The following is a 17,254-nucleotide window of genomic DNA, read 5'->3' as shown; positions in this document are numbered from 1 at the left end:
GTTTCTCTCGGTCACTTCGACTGTGGATGTTTATATCGGCCAAGATTATGACATTTCGGAAGTTATGTGCTATGTACTGGAGAAAATCAAATGGGATCGGGTATCGCGGTCGTATATAGATTGTAGCGATATTGATAACAAGTGATGGGTAATATATTGACAAAAGATGTTCCCGATAATTGGTGAATATCTGTGTTTGATATTGATTGAAATGATACCTTAGGGGAAAACCCAACTGCGACCCCAACCTGTGCTCTTGCGCCAGGCCCTTAATAGTCATGGCAATATATTTGATAACCTGGTAGACGTACTGTGGCGGTAGTTTTGAGTGTAGTTTCATTTAATGCAAACAGATCAATGCGTTCCTCTAGCAGTAGCTGTTCCAGTAGAAGTTTATGTTGCAGAAAGGACCTAATATTAAGAAATAGTATATTCATAATTGCCATAATGAAAAATGCGAGTGCCATGGTTTTATGCGGTTGTTTCAAGTGGTGTCATTTGAAAATAAGCATATCGTCTGGAGTAGGTAACGTGGAGATTGATATTAAAGAGTGATTTGGCTGTGTCACTAATAAAGCAAAGAATATGATCACGTTGAAAAGATAGTATGGTTTGAAGCACTATAGCCAAACAGCGGAGAAGATCCTCAACACTGACAGGATGTAAGATTGATTGTGCTGGGGGGTTGGTTTGTCAGAACTTCGGAGAGGTGCTTAAATTCTGGACGAGTAGGTTCTGCCTGGGACTTTGCCTTGCAGCGATAGCTCTAAGCGGGGTGTGCGTCTCCGCACGTGGCACATTTCGGAGGTTGTTGTTGGTTTCTACAAGGGCTAGTGTTATGTTGTTCACCGCAATAGCCATTTAGGTTGATTAGGGCAGGAGTTTGTAAAATGAGAATTATAAACTTGACATTTCTCGCATCTGATAGGCACTGGTCCAGAAGTTTTTGATAGTTCTATCTTATGGATCTTTTTGTAAATGAGTGCACGGTAGGCTAATAAGTAATCAATAGCTTGTTGGTTTTGGGAAAATACCCGAACCATATAAGTAGGGCCTGATTTATTCTTGATACGAATGCTTTTGTCAACATTGATACCCTTTTGAGTAAGTTCTTCACGAACTTCTTCGTCTGTAAATTCAGGTAGGACGCCACGAATGACCACAAACAACATTGGTATCTTCTTCGAAGGTTTAGGCTGTTTGATCCTAGAATCCGTTTTCTTAGTAAGTTTGGCATTTTTTCCAAAGATCTCGTAGAATGCCTTGTTCCTCAAAAACGTGCCAAAATTCGGATTTTTTGACTTGATGATTTAGCCAGTTCTAGTGTGAATGTATTTGCTCAACATTAGTACGTGGGACGTATTTAATGATCTGCAGAAAGATCATCTTCAGATGTGTGTATTTAGAGTCAAAATCAGTAAGGAGAAAGTTATAAACCTGGTCTGGAGTTCTGCCGAGAAAAGCTGCTAATGATTCTGAACATGGTGGTCCCGTATCCATGGCGTTGTCGACATGAATTGGTTGAATTTTAGTAGAATGCGATCCACCGCGGAATCTCTTTGCAGACTGGGTATAATCAGTTAATGGATGTCTATCCCTAGATGTTCTCGCTACCGGTTGACTTCCCCATGAGAAGAGTCTAGTACGACTTGGAAGGTCCAACGGGTGCACTTGAGCAAGTGAAGTGCTTGCGTTTGTATTAACTGAGGCTGGTAATCCTATATGTCTACCGAGAATCGATTGCCCGTTACTGTTGCCAGAGTCAGTCATCCTAAGAAAGTAACCTTGGGCCGAAGCCCAAATGAAGATGAATATGAAAGGAAAGATTATGAAATGAAGTTCAAAAGACAAGTTTGCCCTTCGAAAGTGAAGACTTACGTCAATCATCTAAGTGTTTTATATGTGATTTGCTCACAAATGAGTATTGTAACACTTTGTCCTAGCTAGCACATTAACTGACACAGGAGAGGATAGGCTCCTTGATTCATTATGTGTTCTAGCATTTTTTAAATTCTCTTTTATGGAAGGGGTGCACTTTCTATATATCGGAAATTGGTAGTGCATTGATTTGTAACAATAATAGAAAACGATCGATATTAGCTGAGAAAAAATCAGAAACAATTAATTGAGAAACAAAAAGTACAGTGCTTGGCTTTATATATCCAGTGCTTTCTATTATAACAACTGTTGAAGCTCATGTCGGAGCACTCAGAATACAAGGCAATCAATCCATAAAGTTGTGAGAAAAATAAACATAAAATTTGTACTGTAAGCTTAATTACATGGAAATTTTAAGTTTGCACTGTACACTTAATTATATGGAAAACTTTACTTTTTTTTCTTGTACGTTAGTTTACTTACCTTGGTTTGGAATTTTCAAATTTCATGCATTTTTCAACTGAAAAATATTGGTAATTCAACAAGGAAATAATTATACCATGAAAATTTACTTGAAATTTATCGTAATTTGGCCCACGACAAACACCTTACCATTTTATATCGTAAAGATCAGATCCACCGGTATTGTAACAGAGCTTTGTTTGAGCGATTGACCGTAGAAATTCGAACTCCGATTAGTAATAATTTCACAGCCTTGTTTTATTACAAGAGTAGACTCTTTAGTCAGTAGAGACGAGTGCGTGGATCATGGGTCAGAGTTGATGACGGTGGGTTTTGGTGGGTCAAAGTGGGTCACGGTGGGTCGTGGATCAGATTGAGTCATGATGGGTGGTGAGTCAGTGACTCAAGTTTTCATTGACCAACGCCATCTTTGGTAGATCCACATATCATATGTCATTGAGTTGAGTTGATTTTGAGTTGAACGTCCCTTTCAGCAGCAGCGCGATATGAGACGGGACCTACTGATTAAGTGGAATCCGAACAACATAAGCTCTCGCGGGGAATTGAACCCTTATCTCGCACGCCAAAGGCGCATACGCTAACTGCTTAGCCACGAAGGATCCCTCATATAGCATTGAACTCCAACTATATGTGCAAAGCACTTTGCAATCAGGTAATATGTGTGTGATGTATATGAACTTGAACACTCCCAGGCGTACCCATCTCCACGAACATATCATTCTTACCTTCTAATTTATCATTCTGCTCCATAAATTTAACATTATTCCTTAAAATTTACTATTCTTACTCCAGATTTAACATTCTGTCCCACAAATGTAACATTATTTTTTTCAAATTCACCATTCTTATCCCAAATATACCATTCTGCTCCATATATTTACACATTATTCTTCCAAATTTATCATTCTTGCCCTCAAATTTAACATTATTCCTTCAAATTTAGCATTCTTACCCCAAATTCATTATTTTGTCCCACAAATTTAACATTATCCCTCCAAATTTACCATTCTGCCAAACAAATTTAACATTATCCCTCCAAATTTACCATTCTGCCTCACATATTTAAATTATTTCTCTAAATTTATCATTCTTACCCTCAAATTTACCATTCTGCCCCGAAACTTTAACACTATTTCCCCAAATTTAACATTATTCCTTCGAATTTATCATTCTTACCCCCAAATTTACCATTCTTACCTCCAAAGTTACCATTCTTACCCCAAAATTCACCATTCTGTTCCACAAATTTAGCATTATTCCTCCAATTTTACCATTCTTACACCTCTTAACATTCCAGCCCCAAAACTTACCATTCTGGCCTTCAAATTTGCCTTTCCCTCCAATATGCCATTCTCTAGTTTGGTAGTATCATTTTCAATCAAAAACAATTCTTCTCAGATATTCTTGTAGCCGCAACCTGCGACCTAAATCCCGCCTGTGACACTACTGAACACTTTTTCTTTCGAACTGTAAGTGTTCCATTCAAGTACATTTAGTCATTTTCAAACCATAACACTTTAGAAATCAGATGAACACTTCCTGTATGTCAAATTCAATTGAATGTAATTTTCAACTTTAGATGAATGGTAAGTATTTGATTGAACTGGTTGTATCTTCATGATCTGAATATCGACGAAAATCTATTGAATGCGTATAATTAAATGTTTTGAGTGATCTACTATGGAGAGCAAGGCACACTAAATGTAAGCTCTGAATCGCTGAATCACCCGAAGTCCACAAGAAACGCATAAATAAGCATACCATATAGTCACAGTGCGATGAATCATTGGAAGTTCTATTTAGAGATTAGCAGATATTTTTCTTCTACATTCGACAACAACTAGTACCGAGATATTTTATTACGTGTATCAATTTGAAAATAGACGAAGCTAAGTAATAACGAATTGCTAGCATTTACCAGTGATGTAATGTTAAAATTTTTGGTGAGTTTATGCTAGATCGTTTTCATAAACATAACATACGCTGGACTATAAGGATATTAGGTGGGTATATGCCGTATACTTCCCTATACGCCCCATTACATTCTTGCTCATCATCGTTTCATATCTTGGTCAAGAACCTATAGAACAACCTTCCTAAAAATCAAGAACAAAATTTAAATTTGATATTTTATTTACAAGTAAAAATTGCTACAAAAGTGTACCATTTAAATCATGCAGACCGACAAGAAGAAATCGTGTTCCCTCATTAGGTAATTTACTTATTATCCATAAAATCCATAGCCGCCAAATCCACCATAACCTCTGCCAAAACCACCATACCCTCTTCCAAAGCCGCCATATCCACCATATCCTCGACCTCGACCATAGCCACCTCGTCCATAACCAAATCCTCGACCATACCCAAATCGTCCAAATTGGGCGGATACGCACATGATGCTCAACAATAGAGCCACAAGAAGGAACAGTAGCTGAAAAAGGAATAAACACATTATTACTAGTTTCGAAGCATAGATTTTAATTCCCAATATTTTTTTCATCTTAGTGGACTAAACTTTTTTAAAAAAAAAAAAAAGTATAAAAAATATTTAAAAATTATATTTAATTTCAGTATAATAATAAGTGAAAAAATGCTGAGTTTCTATATCCGTAACTTCATTTAACATTACTTAAGGTCTTCATTTCTATTTTATATGAGGTGCGTTCAAAAAGTATGTTTAGCTAGGACGGTAAATTCAAAAACGATACAGTGACCTTGAAACATTTATTGCTACAGATACAGCACAGATCACACTACTTTTCAACAGATTCACCACAGGAATTCAGACACTTGTCGTACTGTGAAATTACTTACGTCGACAGTTGTTTGCAATTGGACAAAATGACTAATACTTAATTGTTATTAAAACGTTTACTGGACGGAAATTTCTATAAGATATAAAATTCGCTCAGAGCAAGATCCGGGCTATACCACGGACTTCTCAATTACAAGGCCATCGGGCTACATTCAGGTTCAGCCGTGACGTCACAACGAGTAGGTACAAACAAAGACGACAGATTCCTGAGAGGGTGAACGACACTTGTGTGGTTAGTTAAACAGTGAGCGCGTCTTTTGAAAGTGTATGTGGTGGTGTTAAGTGAATTCTTATTTTAAGTGTTTATTTATGTTTATTCTAAGTGTTTTATGTTATTATAATTCGAAGGCAAAAGTGCATTTTACTTATTGTGTCGGAATTGTAAAGGAATTACGATCTGAAAGTTTGTTTCCAGTTGAAAACAATCTACGACAAAAATGGCTCCATAAAATATACAAAAAAAAAAAAAAAAAAAAAACTACATAGTCACCCAATCCAGAAAGGTAAGGCTGTATTTTTTTTCTCACGATAGCCTAGTTCATAACAATGATTCTTAAGACATAATCTAAAGGAATTGTTCATTTTTATTTATTTGTTTAGTTAGTTTTAAGTACAATATTAACTTAGTTCTTTGCAGCATTATTTACATAAAAGTAAGAACTTTCAGATTCTTTGTGTGCTTAAAATATAGGTAGAATTTGAACAAGTTGTCGTTTCAAATTCAATAATTCAGGAACTAGCCTATGGATAGTAATATCGTATAGTCTTTTCTGGAAGTAGGCATCAGTACGATGTATTGACATATTCCCCAAATTCAATTATGATAACTATATTTAAGTACCAGATCAATAATTCAGTACTCCGAATCAGTATCATAGTATACGTATTTATAGTTTAATTATCGAATTTACCTACTGTGTCGACAGTGCCTACGGTTGTGGAAAAAATTATTTTGGAAAAGGATGGTAATTCATTTTATATTCATGTTTGGCCATTCACAATTGACAGAGAGCAGCAATATTTGTTTATCATACATTAATTATAAAAAGAAGCAACAGTATCAAATATGAATAACGAGCCTGTATTTTCTTGCGACCAAGCTTCAGTAATTTATATGTTTAAGAGGGTTAGTCAGTTGAAATGTGATTATTTAGATGCTTTATTTGTAGAACAAATTCAAGATGCGAAATTCTGAGAGGATGGAAGAAATTTACCTCCACTTAATAGTTTTGGTTTAAATTCCACAGCCATTAGCAAGTTATTGGGAGGGGGGGGAATAAATAAAATGACACAATTCTCAGTAGTATGCAAATTAATTACAGTAATTCATATGTAAATAACGGGTAAACTAGTAATATGGGAAGTCAGTGACGTTCGCAAAATTTCAAGAAGGAAATGATTCAAACATTTAATCTCATAACATTTCATGACAAGTGTGATTTTTGTGTATATATATCATAATATAGTAAATATTTATTTTTCGGTATCTTACTCACAGGAAACTTTAAAAACCTCCTTGTATACTATAGTGTGGAAAGACAAACCACTAGTGTTATTACCATGATCTGACAACTTTGTATACATAATTCTATATTATTTAATAATTACAAATGTTCATATATGTGAGCTTTGTCAAAGCATTCCAATGGGAAGAAGTTTTTTTTATTTGTTTGTTTTTCAATCCTACATACCAAATTCGATTGTGATTTGACACTGTCCGTGCTAATTGTTAAGTATTGGTTACAGAATGCTCTTGAATGTTGATGAATGCTCTTCATTGTATTCGTACAATCACTTTAATAATTTATGAATTTTTTACTATGAATCGTGTAATACTAAAACATAGATCTAATACTTCGGTGGACCAGAGCTGCCCACGAGACTTGACCAAATATTTTGTCTCAAAGATGAGACGAGAATTGTCATGTTTGTAGGCTCGTCTCTAATTTGAACATACACTTCTCCTCTCGTTTCCAAGAAACTTCTGTATTGTGGATAACATTACTTTTGAGTTTCTCCAAGTACTGAATTTCTTACTCACCTTTCATGTCACTTGTTAAATTCAGCTTATTTTTTTTAAAATATAATTTCTTCCTAATCAGTTTTTTTTTTTTTAAGTTTCGTCTCGCAAGCGCGAGGACTGTATCTTGCAATACGCCGAGAAAACATTTTCTTAAATGCAAATAGCTAATAATAATAAGAACAGAAGTGGTAAACGCGTTTTATCACCGTACGTCCTGGGTGACTTGGAAAGCGGGTAATAATAATAATAATAATAATAATAATAATAATAATAATAATAATAATAATAATAATAGAGGAAGAAGAATTAGTCGGAGTACTAGTGATTAACTATTTATTAATCGACTTTTATTTCCTTGATATAACAACATTAATTTGCAACAGGTTCATGGTGCCTCAGTGGTAGAGCAATCAAGTCTGGTTCGATCCCAACTCTCTCGAAGTGAGCTTTGTAGTGTATAAATATCGCATGGATGAGTTTCTTGGAGTTCTCCCATTTTCTTTACTCCACCATTTCATTCATTATCATCATCACCGCCTCCATTAGCCTAGATCACTATTGTTTTAGTTTTTAAAAAATGAAACTAATCCCTAGCAAGCTCAAACCACACCTGAAAAGTAAAAGAAGGTAACATCTGTGTTCACGCTAGTAATACATTTCTAATTTCCCAATATGCTCTCGAAAGATTTTCATGCTTCGAGTTTGTTTCTCCTGTAGTTTTAAATGTTTCTAACCTATTATTCTGTTGAAATTTCTATGTCAGAAATATAATATTTCTGACATAGTTGAAACCAACACCAACCAGCACCAACACCAACACCAACACCAACATAGTTGATACCAACACAGTTGAAAAAAACTCTTGTTCAAACCCTAGTGGTACCACATTTGGAGTACTGTGACACCGTCTTAACTGACGCTGATATACATTTACAAAAGTGTTTGCAGCGAGTACAAAATGCTTGTATACGTTTTATTTTTAACTTAAAATTCTCAAATCATGTTACGCCATTCTTTAAAAAGCTGCAATGGCTGAAGATGCAGCAACGGCGAAAATTTCACTCGTTGGTACTGCTGTATAAAACACTTACTTTTACAGAACCTTCCTATCTTCTTAAGCACCTTAATTTTTTAAGCGATTTCCATGAGAGGGACACAAGATCACGTTTTAATAGCCAACTTGCAATCCCTAGATCAACTTATTCCTCCAAATCATATATAATTTCAACGTGTCGTGATTGGAATACTTTGCCAACCTCGGTACGTGAGTCAAAATCTTTAGCATCTCTTAAAAGGGCAGTTTATAATTTATTGTTATCGAAGCAGGGTTGAGTGGACACAGAGACAGAGGAGCCAATAGAGAAGCTTGTCATAAAGATATGAAACTCAACATTTATTACATATTGTAACATGTATGTACTTTCGTGTAGCACTATATTATATTTGCGTGTTGTGTGTGTGTGTGTGTGTGTTCAAGTGACCGTCTGTTTCTTGTGTGTTTTTTTACTAACTTTTTTCTTTTGCTATTGTTAGCTACATTCTTTGATTTTTCAATTTTGTGTCATGTTTAGGTGGTAGATAAGGCTACATATAGCCTTAACCTCGACATGTAAAATAAGTCGAAATAAATAAATAAATATTTAAGAGCAATATGTTTCTTATTACCATTATCCTCCCGCTAATAACAATCTTAATTTGATTGGTCAAATTTGTACGCCTCTCTCCTTATATATAAATCAATCATTTTTGTAAAACAAGTTTCTTTTGGCTCTCGTGCAGAGCTACTCAACTCTGCCCAACACACTCCGCCTGCCTGTCCCTACTTTATGTGACGTCCCTCGCTACGACGAAGGTCTTCTGTTATTTCGAAGGTCGTGCCTATACTGTGGGTAGTCAAATACGTGTGTACAAAAGCCACACGTGCTGTCCACTTTTCTTTATATACGTTCTTCAGCAACTTCATTTCCCTAATCATATTATCACTATTTTTTACTTTATTGTACTTTTTACCATTAATCTTTAAGAACAGGGACACGAACACAGAAACATCGAGAACAATTAGAATTCCAGATGCTCTCCCACCGGGAATCGAATTCGGGATCACATACACCAAAGGCGCGCCCACTAGCCAGTAGATCAGGGGGAAGACTACTAATATCGTATAAATAACACTAAATAATCTGCCATTGTAGACACAGACTTGAGATTCACACACCACTACAACTTCAAACTACGAGGGTACTTCCAAAAGTTCACAGCCTGACACTGAAATATCGCGACGTTGATAGTAAGTCGTTCATGGCATATATGGAAGAAATAATGTATAATTTTTAATTGTCTAGCAGCAGCAGTTTGTGGAGGTAGTAATTATTATCCAGTCGCTGTCGCTATGCCTTTAGCTCGCATAGTGCACAACAACGCTCCAGTCCCCAGGCCTGTTGTCGGCAATACTGCGATGGAAGACTGCTCGGTTTCGAGGAGTTTCAGCACCAACACTACATCCCACATTTAACATTGCAGCCTGAGCGACAACGACCTTGTAGACTAAGCATTGCCATGCAGTATATAAGCTCAACGCACAGCAACTGATTCTAACGAACTGACGCGGTTAGACCGTTGAAACACATACATTATGTCTTCCATAGATAGCACTAATCCCATGCCATAAACGATTTGTTATTACCAGTGGCGCAATTTTTCAGTGTTCGTTTGGAAACTTCTGGAAATATTGCCGTACCATCAATTAGCTTGCCTTCTATAAATTACGATCAGCTTGCCCTCTACACTAGTCGTTGTGCTGAAACCATCAGACTAAAAATCAGCAAGTTGTCTATACGTATATCATCTTCTGTGTTACGGATTTCATTCAAGTCGAATGATGTATACGAAGTGTTCTTAAATATGGTTCCACCAGTGTATTTTCATTAACAACATGAAATCGATAGATGTGTATGTACAGACAAATGGTGTACTTAGAATTTCATGAAAGTTAAGGGGGGGGGGTTCAAGCACTCAATTTCATGTAGTTTCAGGACATGTGTGATCTCTCTCTGTGTCACTTTATAATATATGAGTCTATAATATATATATATATATATATATATATATATATATATATATATATATATATATATATATATATATAATTCCAAACTCGTTAGGTTTACGCTTCTACTGTCTACAGCAGCCGTGTGCAACAGCCGGCTCGCGGGCCATATGCGGCCCGCCTAACCCTGTCTTCCGGCCCGCTGGTCAGTTATTAAAAACAATAATTATTATAATTTTTCTTTTTTACGAAACCTGTTAAGAGTGAACTGGAAATTTTCCATCGATCACACAGTGCGAAACGTGGTAACGCCCTGAAGACAAGCGCTTGGCAAGAGCATGTACTTGGGGAAAATTTCCCTCGGTATAAGGATTGCTAGATGTACCGACAAAGTTCTAAATACATTATTCTGCTCCTCTATAGTGAGTAAATACAGTATTTTGGTTAGCAGTATGACAGTTGTTTTGTGTTATTGTGATGTAAATTACGATGAACATGTTCCATCATTTCATACTATACTATTCAATTGTCGTAAAAATGATGTACCTACAGTGAGGCTCGCGACGCCATTTAGTGCTCTGTGATTGGCCGACCCACTGTTCCAAGTTGCACACCCCTGTTCTACAGAAAGCATGTCTTTACCAATGTTATTTTAGTCTTTCTCTTTTTCTCTCTATAATTATTCTTTGACCTCAGAAACTCAGTGAGTAAATTATTATGACGAGATTTGGTTTGGTGAGAGTTTTGGCGGCGAAATTTAGGCCGCTCCAGATATTGGCTCCCGGGATTTTGAGCGGCGAGGTTTCGGTCGCGAGATTTTGTCGCTATATTGTATGTATAGGCCTACATACAGAGCTCGGAAATTTTTTATCTGATCTAGGCGTCTATTATGAAAACTAGATGCCATAATAATACAAATACAACTTGATGAAATAAATCTACATATTTTAACCTTAAATTAGCTAGGCACAAATCTCGTATTTCCAATCATCGTGGCAACGTGTCGACCTGTATTTCTCGATAATGATACTGTGGACAGACAGGCGGACAGTCGTTCAAACACATTAATTGACTTATATTTTAAGACTTTCGTTAGCAGCTAGCCTGGATAAGACGAGACTTATAGTTTAAAGTGGAATCTGAATCATTGTAATGCGTACGAAGCTCGTCCACTGGGAATCGAATCTGGGCCTAGGAACGCGTATTAGCCACTAAGAAATCCGGAAGAACTGTTGTTATTTTCTTATTAGATTATTTTTCCCGACAAATCGTTCCTTTTTTAATTAGACTTATCCTATTTGTCCTATTTGCTAAGCCTATTATTTTGTGTAATAAGATTTTACTGATTCAAAATTTATTGCTGGTATTGAAGTAAATTTTAGTTAAATTTTCCTCCCACTTAAAAGACTCTCGATATTTGGCGCGTTCAGAGCACAAGATAATCAAGTCTACTTTTGGACATTTTGGACCAGGCCCGCAACCATAGGGGGGCTAGAGGGAACTAGCCTCCCTAAACTTTTCGTGGCCCCTCTAGTCCTTAACACAAAATGCTATTATTAATACAAAAACACAATTTAATTACTTGTAAGAGAATCTTTAATGACTTGTCCCTCCCCCTAACAATTTCATGGCCCCTCAAATCTCTGTGGCTGGTTGCGGGCCTGTTTTGGACATTAATATCTCTACCTGAAGATCCTTTCAGGGCTTAAAAAATTCATGTACATATATTGTAAATAACTAATATAATGTAAAAATAAGTAAATTAAAATGACTTTATTAAGTATGCCGTACAAAACATTGTCTCCTTTCTCACAACTTTGGCGATTGCACTTGATTCCTTTGTGCTCTAAACTCCCAATTTCATAAATCGATTTTCATGGAGATCTTGAAAATTCAAAAGTATTTTCATCAAATACACGCAAATTAAATATTTTATATGAGGCTGAGGAGCTTATGTCTTGTGGAGTTAAATAGATAGTGGAGTACAGCCAACCTATCATTTCCAAGTTGCAGTTCGCGCATCATTTTTAAAGTACTTATCAAACTCGTGGTAACTTACTGCTAAAACATCATACTGACTTATGTTGCATATATCATTTCAATAACCTTTGAAAACTCGATTTACCCATTTGTCCTGATTTTCATCACGCTCCTGCTTCCGACCTGACAGAAAAATTTGTGAAACATTGCCACAGGAAGGTCAATTTCAAATAGATAGGTGAGAAAAATAAATGTTAAATAAAAAATCTCAGTCCATTGTTTACTGAGTGAATACACAAAATAAATATCTTGTAAAATCAGTGTTTAACTTTTAGCACATAATTATGACATTACACACAGAATACAACATTGGTCATTTGTGGCAACATGAGATTTTTCTTTATTTTGATTGATTACAAACAGTTTATTTTCTTTCTTTCCTTCTCCATGTCTGGTTTCTTGTTGTTACCTTTTCTCATGCTGTGCACATATGATAGGATAATGCGTTTCTCTCTATTGTCACTATGTAACGATAATTAATGTTCTTTTGATTGATTACTGCGTACATCATAACGATAACATTTATAAATACATATATGTTGATATGGACAACAGTCTGTAACGTATGATAGCAGTTTCTTATATGCCTAGACATGAACATTTAACTTGTAAAGTTTTGTGGTCAGACATGTAAAAACATGTTTTTCTGGACAGTTTTGATATAATCAGAAAAGAAGCCATTAATAGTGGGTGTATTTTAAATTATAAAGAAGTAATTTTGTGAAAAATAAAAAGGTAAATTCAGAAAATCTTCGAAAAATACATTAGATTAAATATATTTATCTTCAGTATTATTATTGAACATTTAGTGAGTAAACTACGTTTTAATTAGTTCCAGAAATTATAATATAACGAACCTAGGGCTAATATGTAGTCATAACATCCTTTGTCAGTAATAAGGCTACACATAACGATATCTAAAGTTCAGCTTACAATTCGAACTGTAATAAGTGAAATGTTTTCTCACCGGGAATCGAACTTGGGATCTTGCGCACCAAAAACCGATTTTTATTGCAACTATAAACATCTCGTTATTTGCCAGAAAATAACTATATCAATCAAATATTATATAAGGAAAGTTATATCAGAATATACATAAGAACATTTTAAATACACTACAATTTCAGTGGAATTAGGGAGAAAGTGGCTTAATAATATAGCGCTCACATCTTTTGCAAAGGACCCTGGTTCGGCCCTAGAATTGAAGTTGGAGATGAACAATATAGCAAACGGGGCTCTTATTAGGTTGAGCTCATTCTGTCTTATTCAATGTTATTATTTCTACAAATCTTCAATTACAGTTCATCTCTTTTATTAATTATTTATTAGCTTAGAGGACATAACAGCTGAACATTGAATGAAATATTAATTTCAATTCAGTGGTGTTTTTTAAAGGAGGTCACATTGGTAAAAGTTTAAATTTTATGCTACAAGCGAAAGGAAGAAAGCTTACTCACATCAGTTTGCTAATTCTACCATGCGGCTTTCTAAAGCTGTATATGTAGCTTTCCTGCCTTAGCTTGTAGCAGTAAACTGCAATATGCAACTTTTTACAAGAATCGCTACTGTTTCAATTGAAGTAGCTTTTTTAAACATAATTAATATACAAATATGAACTAACAATATACCAACTTCCTTTTAGATCTGTTGAAGAAATAAATTTCCTATGGAAATTTCCCATGGAAATAAATTACTAATAAATTAATCATATTCCGCCTTATGCAGAGTCGTTTTGACGTATGATTAGCCTCATACTAAAGGCCTGACTACTGCAGGAAACATATGTTAGTCGAACTCTTTAGTATAGCACTAATCATGCATCAGAACGACTCTGCATAAGGACCTTTGTTTGTCTTAGAGAGTGTAAAATACAATTGAGTCGTTCAGTTCTAAGCAAGCTCTTGTCCGTTTACAAAAAATCTCGGAAAACTGAGAAAAACTGCTACAAAAGATCGATATGTTTTGTAGAATTGGGTATATTTGAGGTTGTTCAAGTGATTCTCATGAACACACTCAAGTATTTCGATTACTACAAAACATACAGATTCTACAGATTTTCTGAATTTTCCGAGATTTTTTGTAAATGGACAATAGCCAGTTAGAAACTTGACGACTCAATTCAGCAATTTCTTTTCAATCTACAAAGATAAATTATATGTAGTGGGGGGCAACTCCCTGTCATTAAGGTAAATACGCAAAAATGTAAATTATACCAGTTCTAGTCATTGTACATAATTATTTCTTCATGTAAGCCAATATAGATATTATTAAGGTCGGTTCGTAATACGAATTTCTTGTTGTGCTTTCTTGATTTAAGCCCAAAATATTAAAATACGGCATGTACACTGAGAAAAATCCGTTCTCTGAACAGCGGACAAATATACGGAATCCTCTTGCTTACTACAGAAATCAGTATGGAACATAAGTAATCCATATGCTACATATGCACTGCCCTTCCATGTTACATCATACCGTTACAGGATGTCTGACATCTAACAGTTTTCCGTATATCACATGCATATACTTACACGTGTATGTTACATTTCTCAGCTATATGTTGTATAAGCCCATTTGTATGTGAGATCATATCCGCCTATATTGTTTCATACGGAAAGTACGTATAGACGGAACACTTATACGGAAAGTATTGTAAACCATGAGTTTTCAGTTATATGTAACCTACCTTTTAAGTACGCCACCTACAATTTTTTTCTCAGTGTACTTTATTATTATTATTATTATTATTATTATTATTATTATTATTATTATTATTATTATTATTATTATTATTATTATTATTATTATGTTTGTACAAATAACACGGTACTACTTAAAGTTATATATAAATATCGTAATTTCCAGGTAATACCTTTGAAATTAATAGATGAGAAGACTTGAATTTTCTAATGTCTCCACTTAGCTAACAAAGGAAAATAAAATTAAAAGAATCTATGTCATCTGCTAAAACTCTCAGGAAGTAGTGTGACCGTCGGATGGCTTACGAACAATTGAGTACCCCCAATATTCATTATTTCTTACTGTTTGGTATCTCTTAATTCAGGATTCTTCCTAGTTCGGTCACGATTTTAGTCAACAAAACTCTGTGTCCCACATGGAAACAAAACCTGCTACTATGTGCGCTAGTTTGATCATAGACTTCTATGAATAGATCAATGGATCCATTACTTGTCGAAGTCTCACATCTCTAATTGTTATTCAAGAATTAACTTGTTATCATTACTACACCAAGAGTAAATGTGCTTTCGAAAACAAAGTTTATATTTAGTCACAAGATTATAAAATTAATATACTTACCATATAGAAACTCATGTTTACTCTACAACAATTGCTAGACGATTGTATTTACTCAGCCAAACCTACGGTACACTTGACGGTGTTGGTATATTGTCAAGAGATAAAATAGGTTGAATTTAGATGGTCATCCGTATTTGAAGCACACACAATTGACCAGGAATAAAAAGTGACGAAAATAAGAAATAATGTTTCTTTTATTTCTTTTTCCTGTAAGCCCAAGGACCTTGATCTGTCTTAGAGAGTGTGAAATACTATTCAGCAATTTCTTTTCAACCTGCAAAGATTAATTTTATGTGGGGGAGCTTCAGAAAAAAACCCTGTCACAACAGCTATTCTGTAACAAGGAAAGACACAATACCAGAAGTCAGAACAATTTGAAACCTCTTTTCCTCATTGTAATCCATTAGAAAACTGAATTCGTGACGATACGCCACGTGTCAAGGTTATTTGACCAAAGACCTGTGAACTTTTGTCTTGTAGTTTCATTTTATAATGTCAAACAGCTTTGTGAAAATTTGTTACACACTGATTCAAAAAAGGTAACTCTTTTCCTTGTTCAGCGTGACTAACAAGATGACTGTGAAGGATATTATATATACTCTTTGGTCAGTTCTCATGATAACTTTTACAGCATAATAAATTTTTAAGAAGTGCGGTACTACTAGAAAATCAACTTTATTTTTCTTCTTTCACTTGCAAGTCTTTGAAAGTGCTTAGGTTTCTAAATGATAATAATAATTATTATTTTATTATTATTTCTTTTATCTTGCCCAGTAGGGAACAAAAGTAATTTGAAAACTTAGGAGGACCCCTTACACAATATGTTTTTCGTGATGTCATCTGAAGAAAATTTGAGAGGCAATATCAGTTATCTTTAAAGTGCATAGTACGAAGACTGTTGTTTATCAACGAACTTAAAAAGTTCTCAATTACTGAATTAGTTCTGAATTAATTCAGAACTGAAAAGTTTTAAAAAGTTACTAAATTCTCTCTCTATGTGTGTGTGTGTGTGTGTGTGTTATTTTAGGACTTTTCAATTTTGAGCCTTCCATTCGGCAGACCATCAAAAACTATCTGAAAAAGTGATGGAATTTTTCCCGTCACTCTTACCGTTCCAGAGATATTGGCCCAAAAAGTTCCGATTTCGGAAGATTTAAGGAGCCATATCTCAGGAACCGTGAATCATAGAGAGATCATATTGGTGTTGATCATTACCTAAGAAGATGATGAACATTTTGGTATCAAATAGTAATCCCCAGATATTGGCCAAAGAAGTTCGGATTTCGGGACACAGAGTGGCTATTTGAGAAAGCGTTTTTGATGCGTTACTTCCTGTTGCGAACGCGGCCAAAGTGGCTATTTAGTAATTTTACTTTTGCCAGTGTTGTCAATCATACTGTGAGCCAGTCAGGGTTTCCGGGTATTTTTTCCAGGTCTATACTAGCAGAGTTCCAATACTCTGCACAAACAATTTTCCAAGCAGCTGTTTCTTGCTACAATCCCCTTGCCTTGCAACGTGTCTTTCCTTTTTGTCCTTCCTTTTGAAATCTTTTAAACAGCAGGCGGACTATTGTTTCGAAACGCACCAAATACGCTCAAGCTGACGTTTTCTCCGCTTTTTTTATTGCTTTCGCGTTTGATATTACCCACCTAC

General features: G+C 35.1%; 1 long non-coding RNA gene across 1 annotated transcript; it reads right to left on the bottom strand.

Moving 5' to 3' along the window:
- Nucleotides 1–4,491: 4,491 nt before the first annotated feature.
- LOC145666147 (uncharacterized) lies at nucleotides 4,492–15,975 on the bottom strand. Its single transcript, XR_014127694.1, has 2 exons — nucleotides 15,601–15,975; nucleotides 4,492–4,792 (listed from the first exon to the last, which is right to left on the bottom strand). It is a non-coding gene; the product is annotated as an uncharacterized LOC145666147 (long non-coding RNA).
- Nucleotides 15,976–17,254: the final 1,279 nt, after the last annotated feature.

This window comes from Thermobia domestica, chromosome 1 (assembly GCF_964235325.1).
Source record: "Thermobia domestica chromosome 1, izTheDome1.hap1.1, whole genome shotgun sequence".
Taxonomy (NCBI): Eukaryota; Metazoa; Arthropoda; class Insecta; order Zygentoma; family Lepismatidae; genus Thermobia; species Thermobia domestica.
Note: the sequence above shows the minus strand (reverse complement) of the source record. Positions and strands in the feature narration are given on the sequence as shown.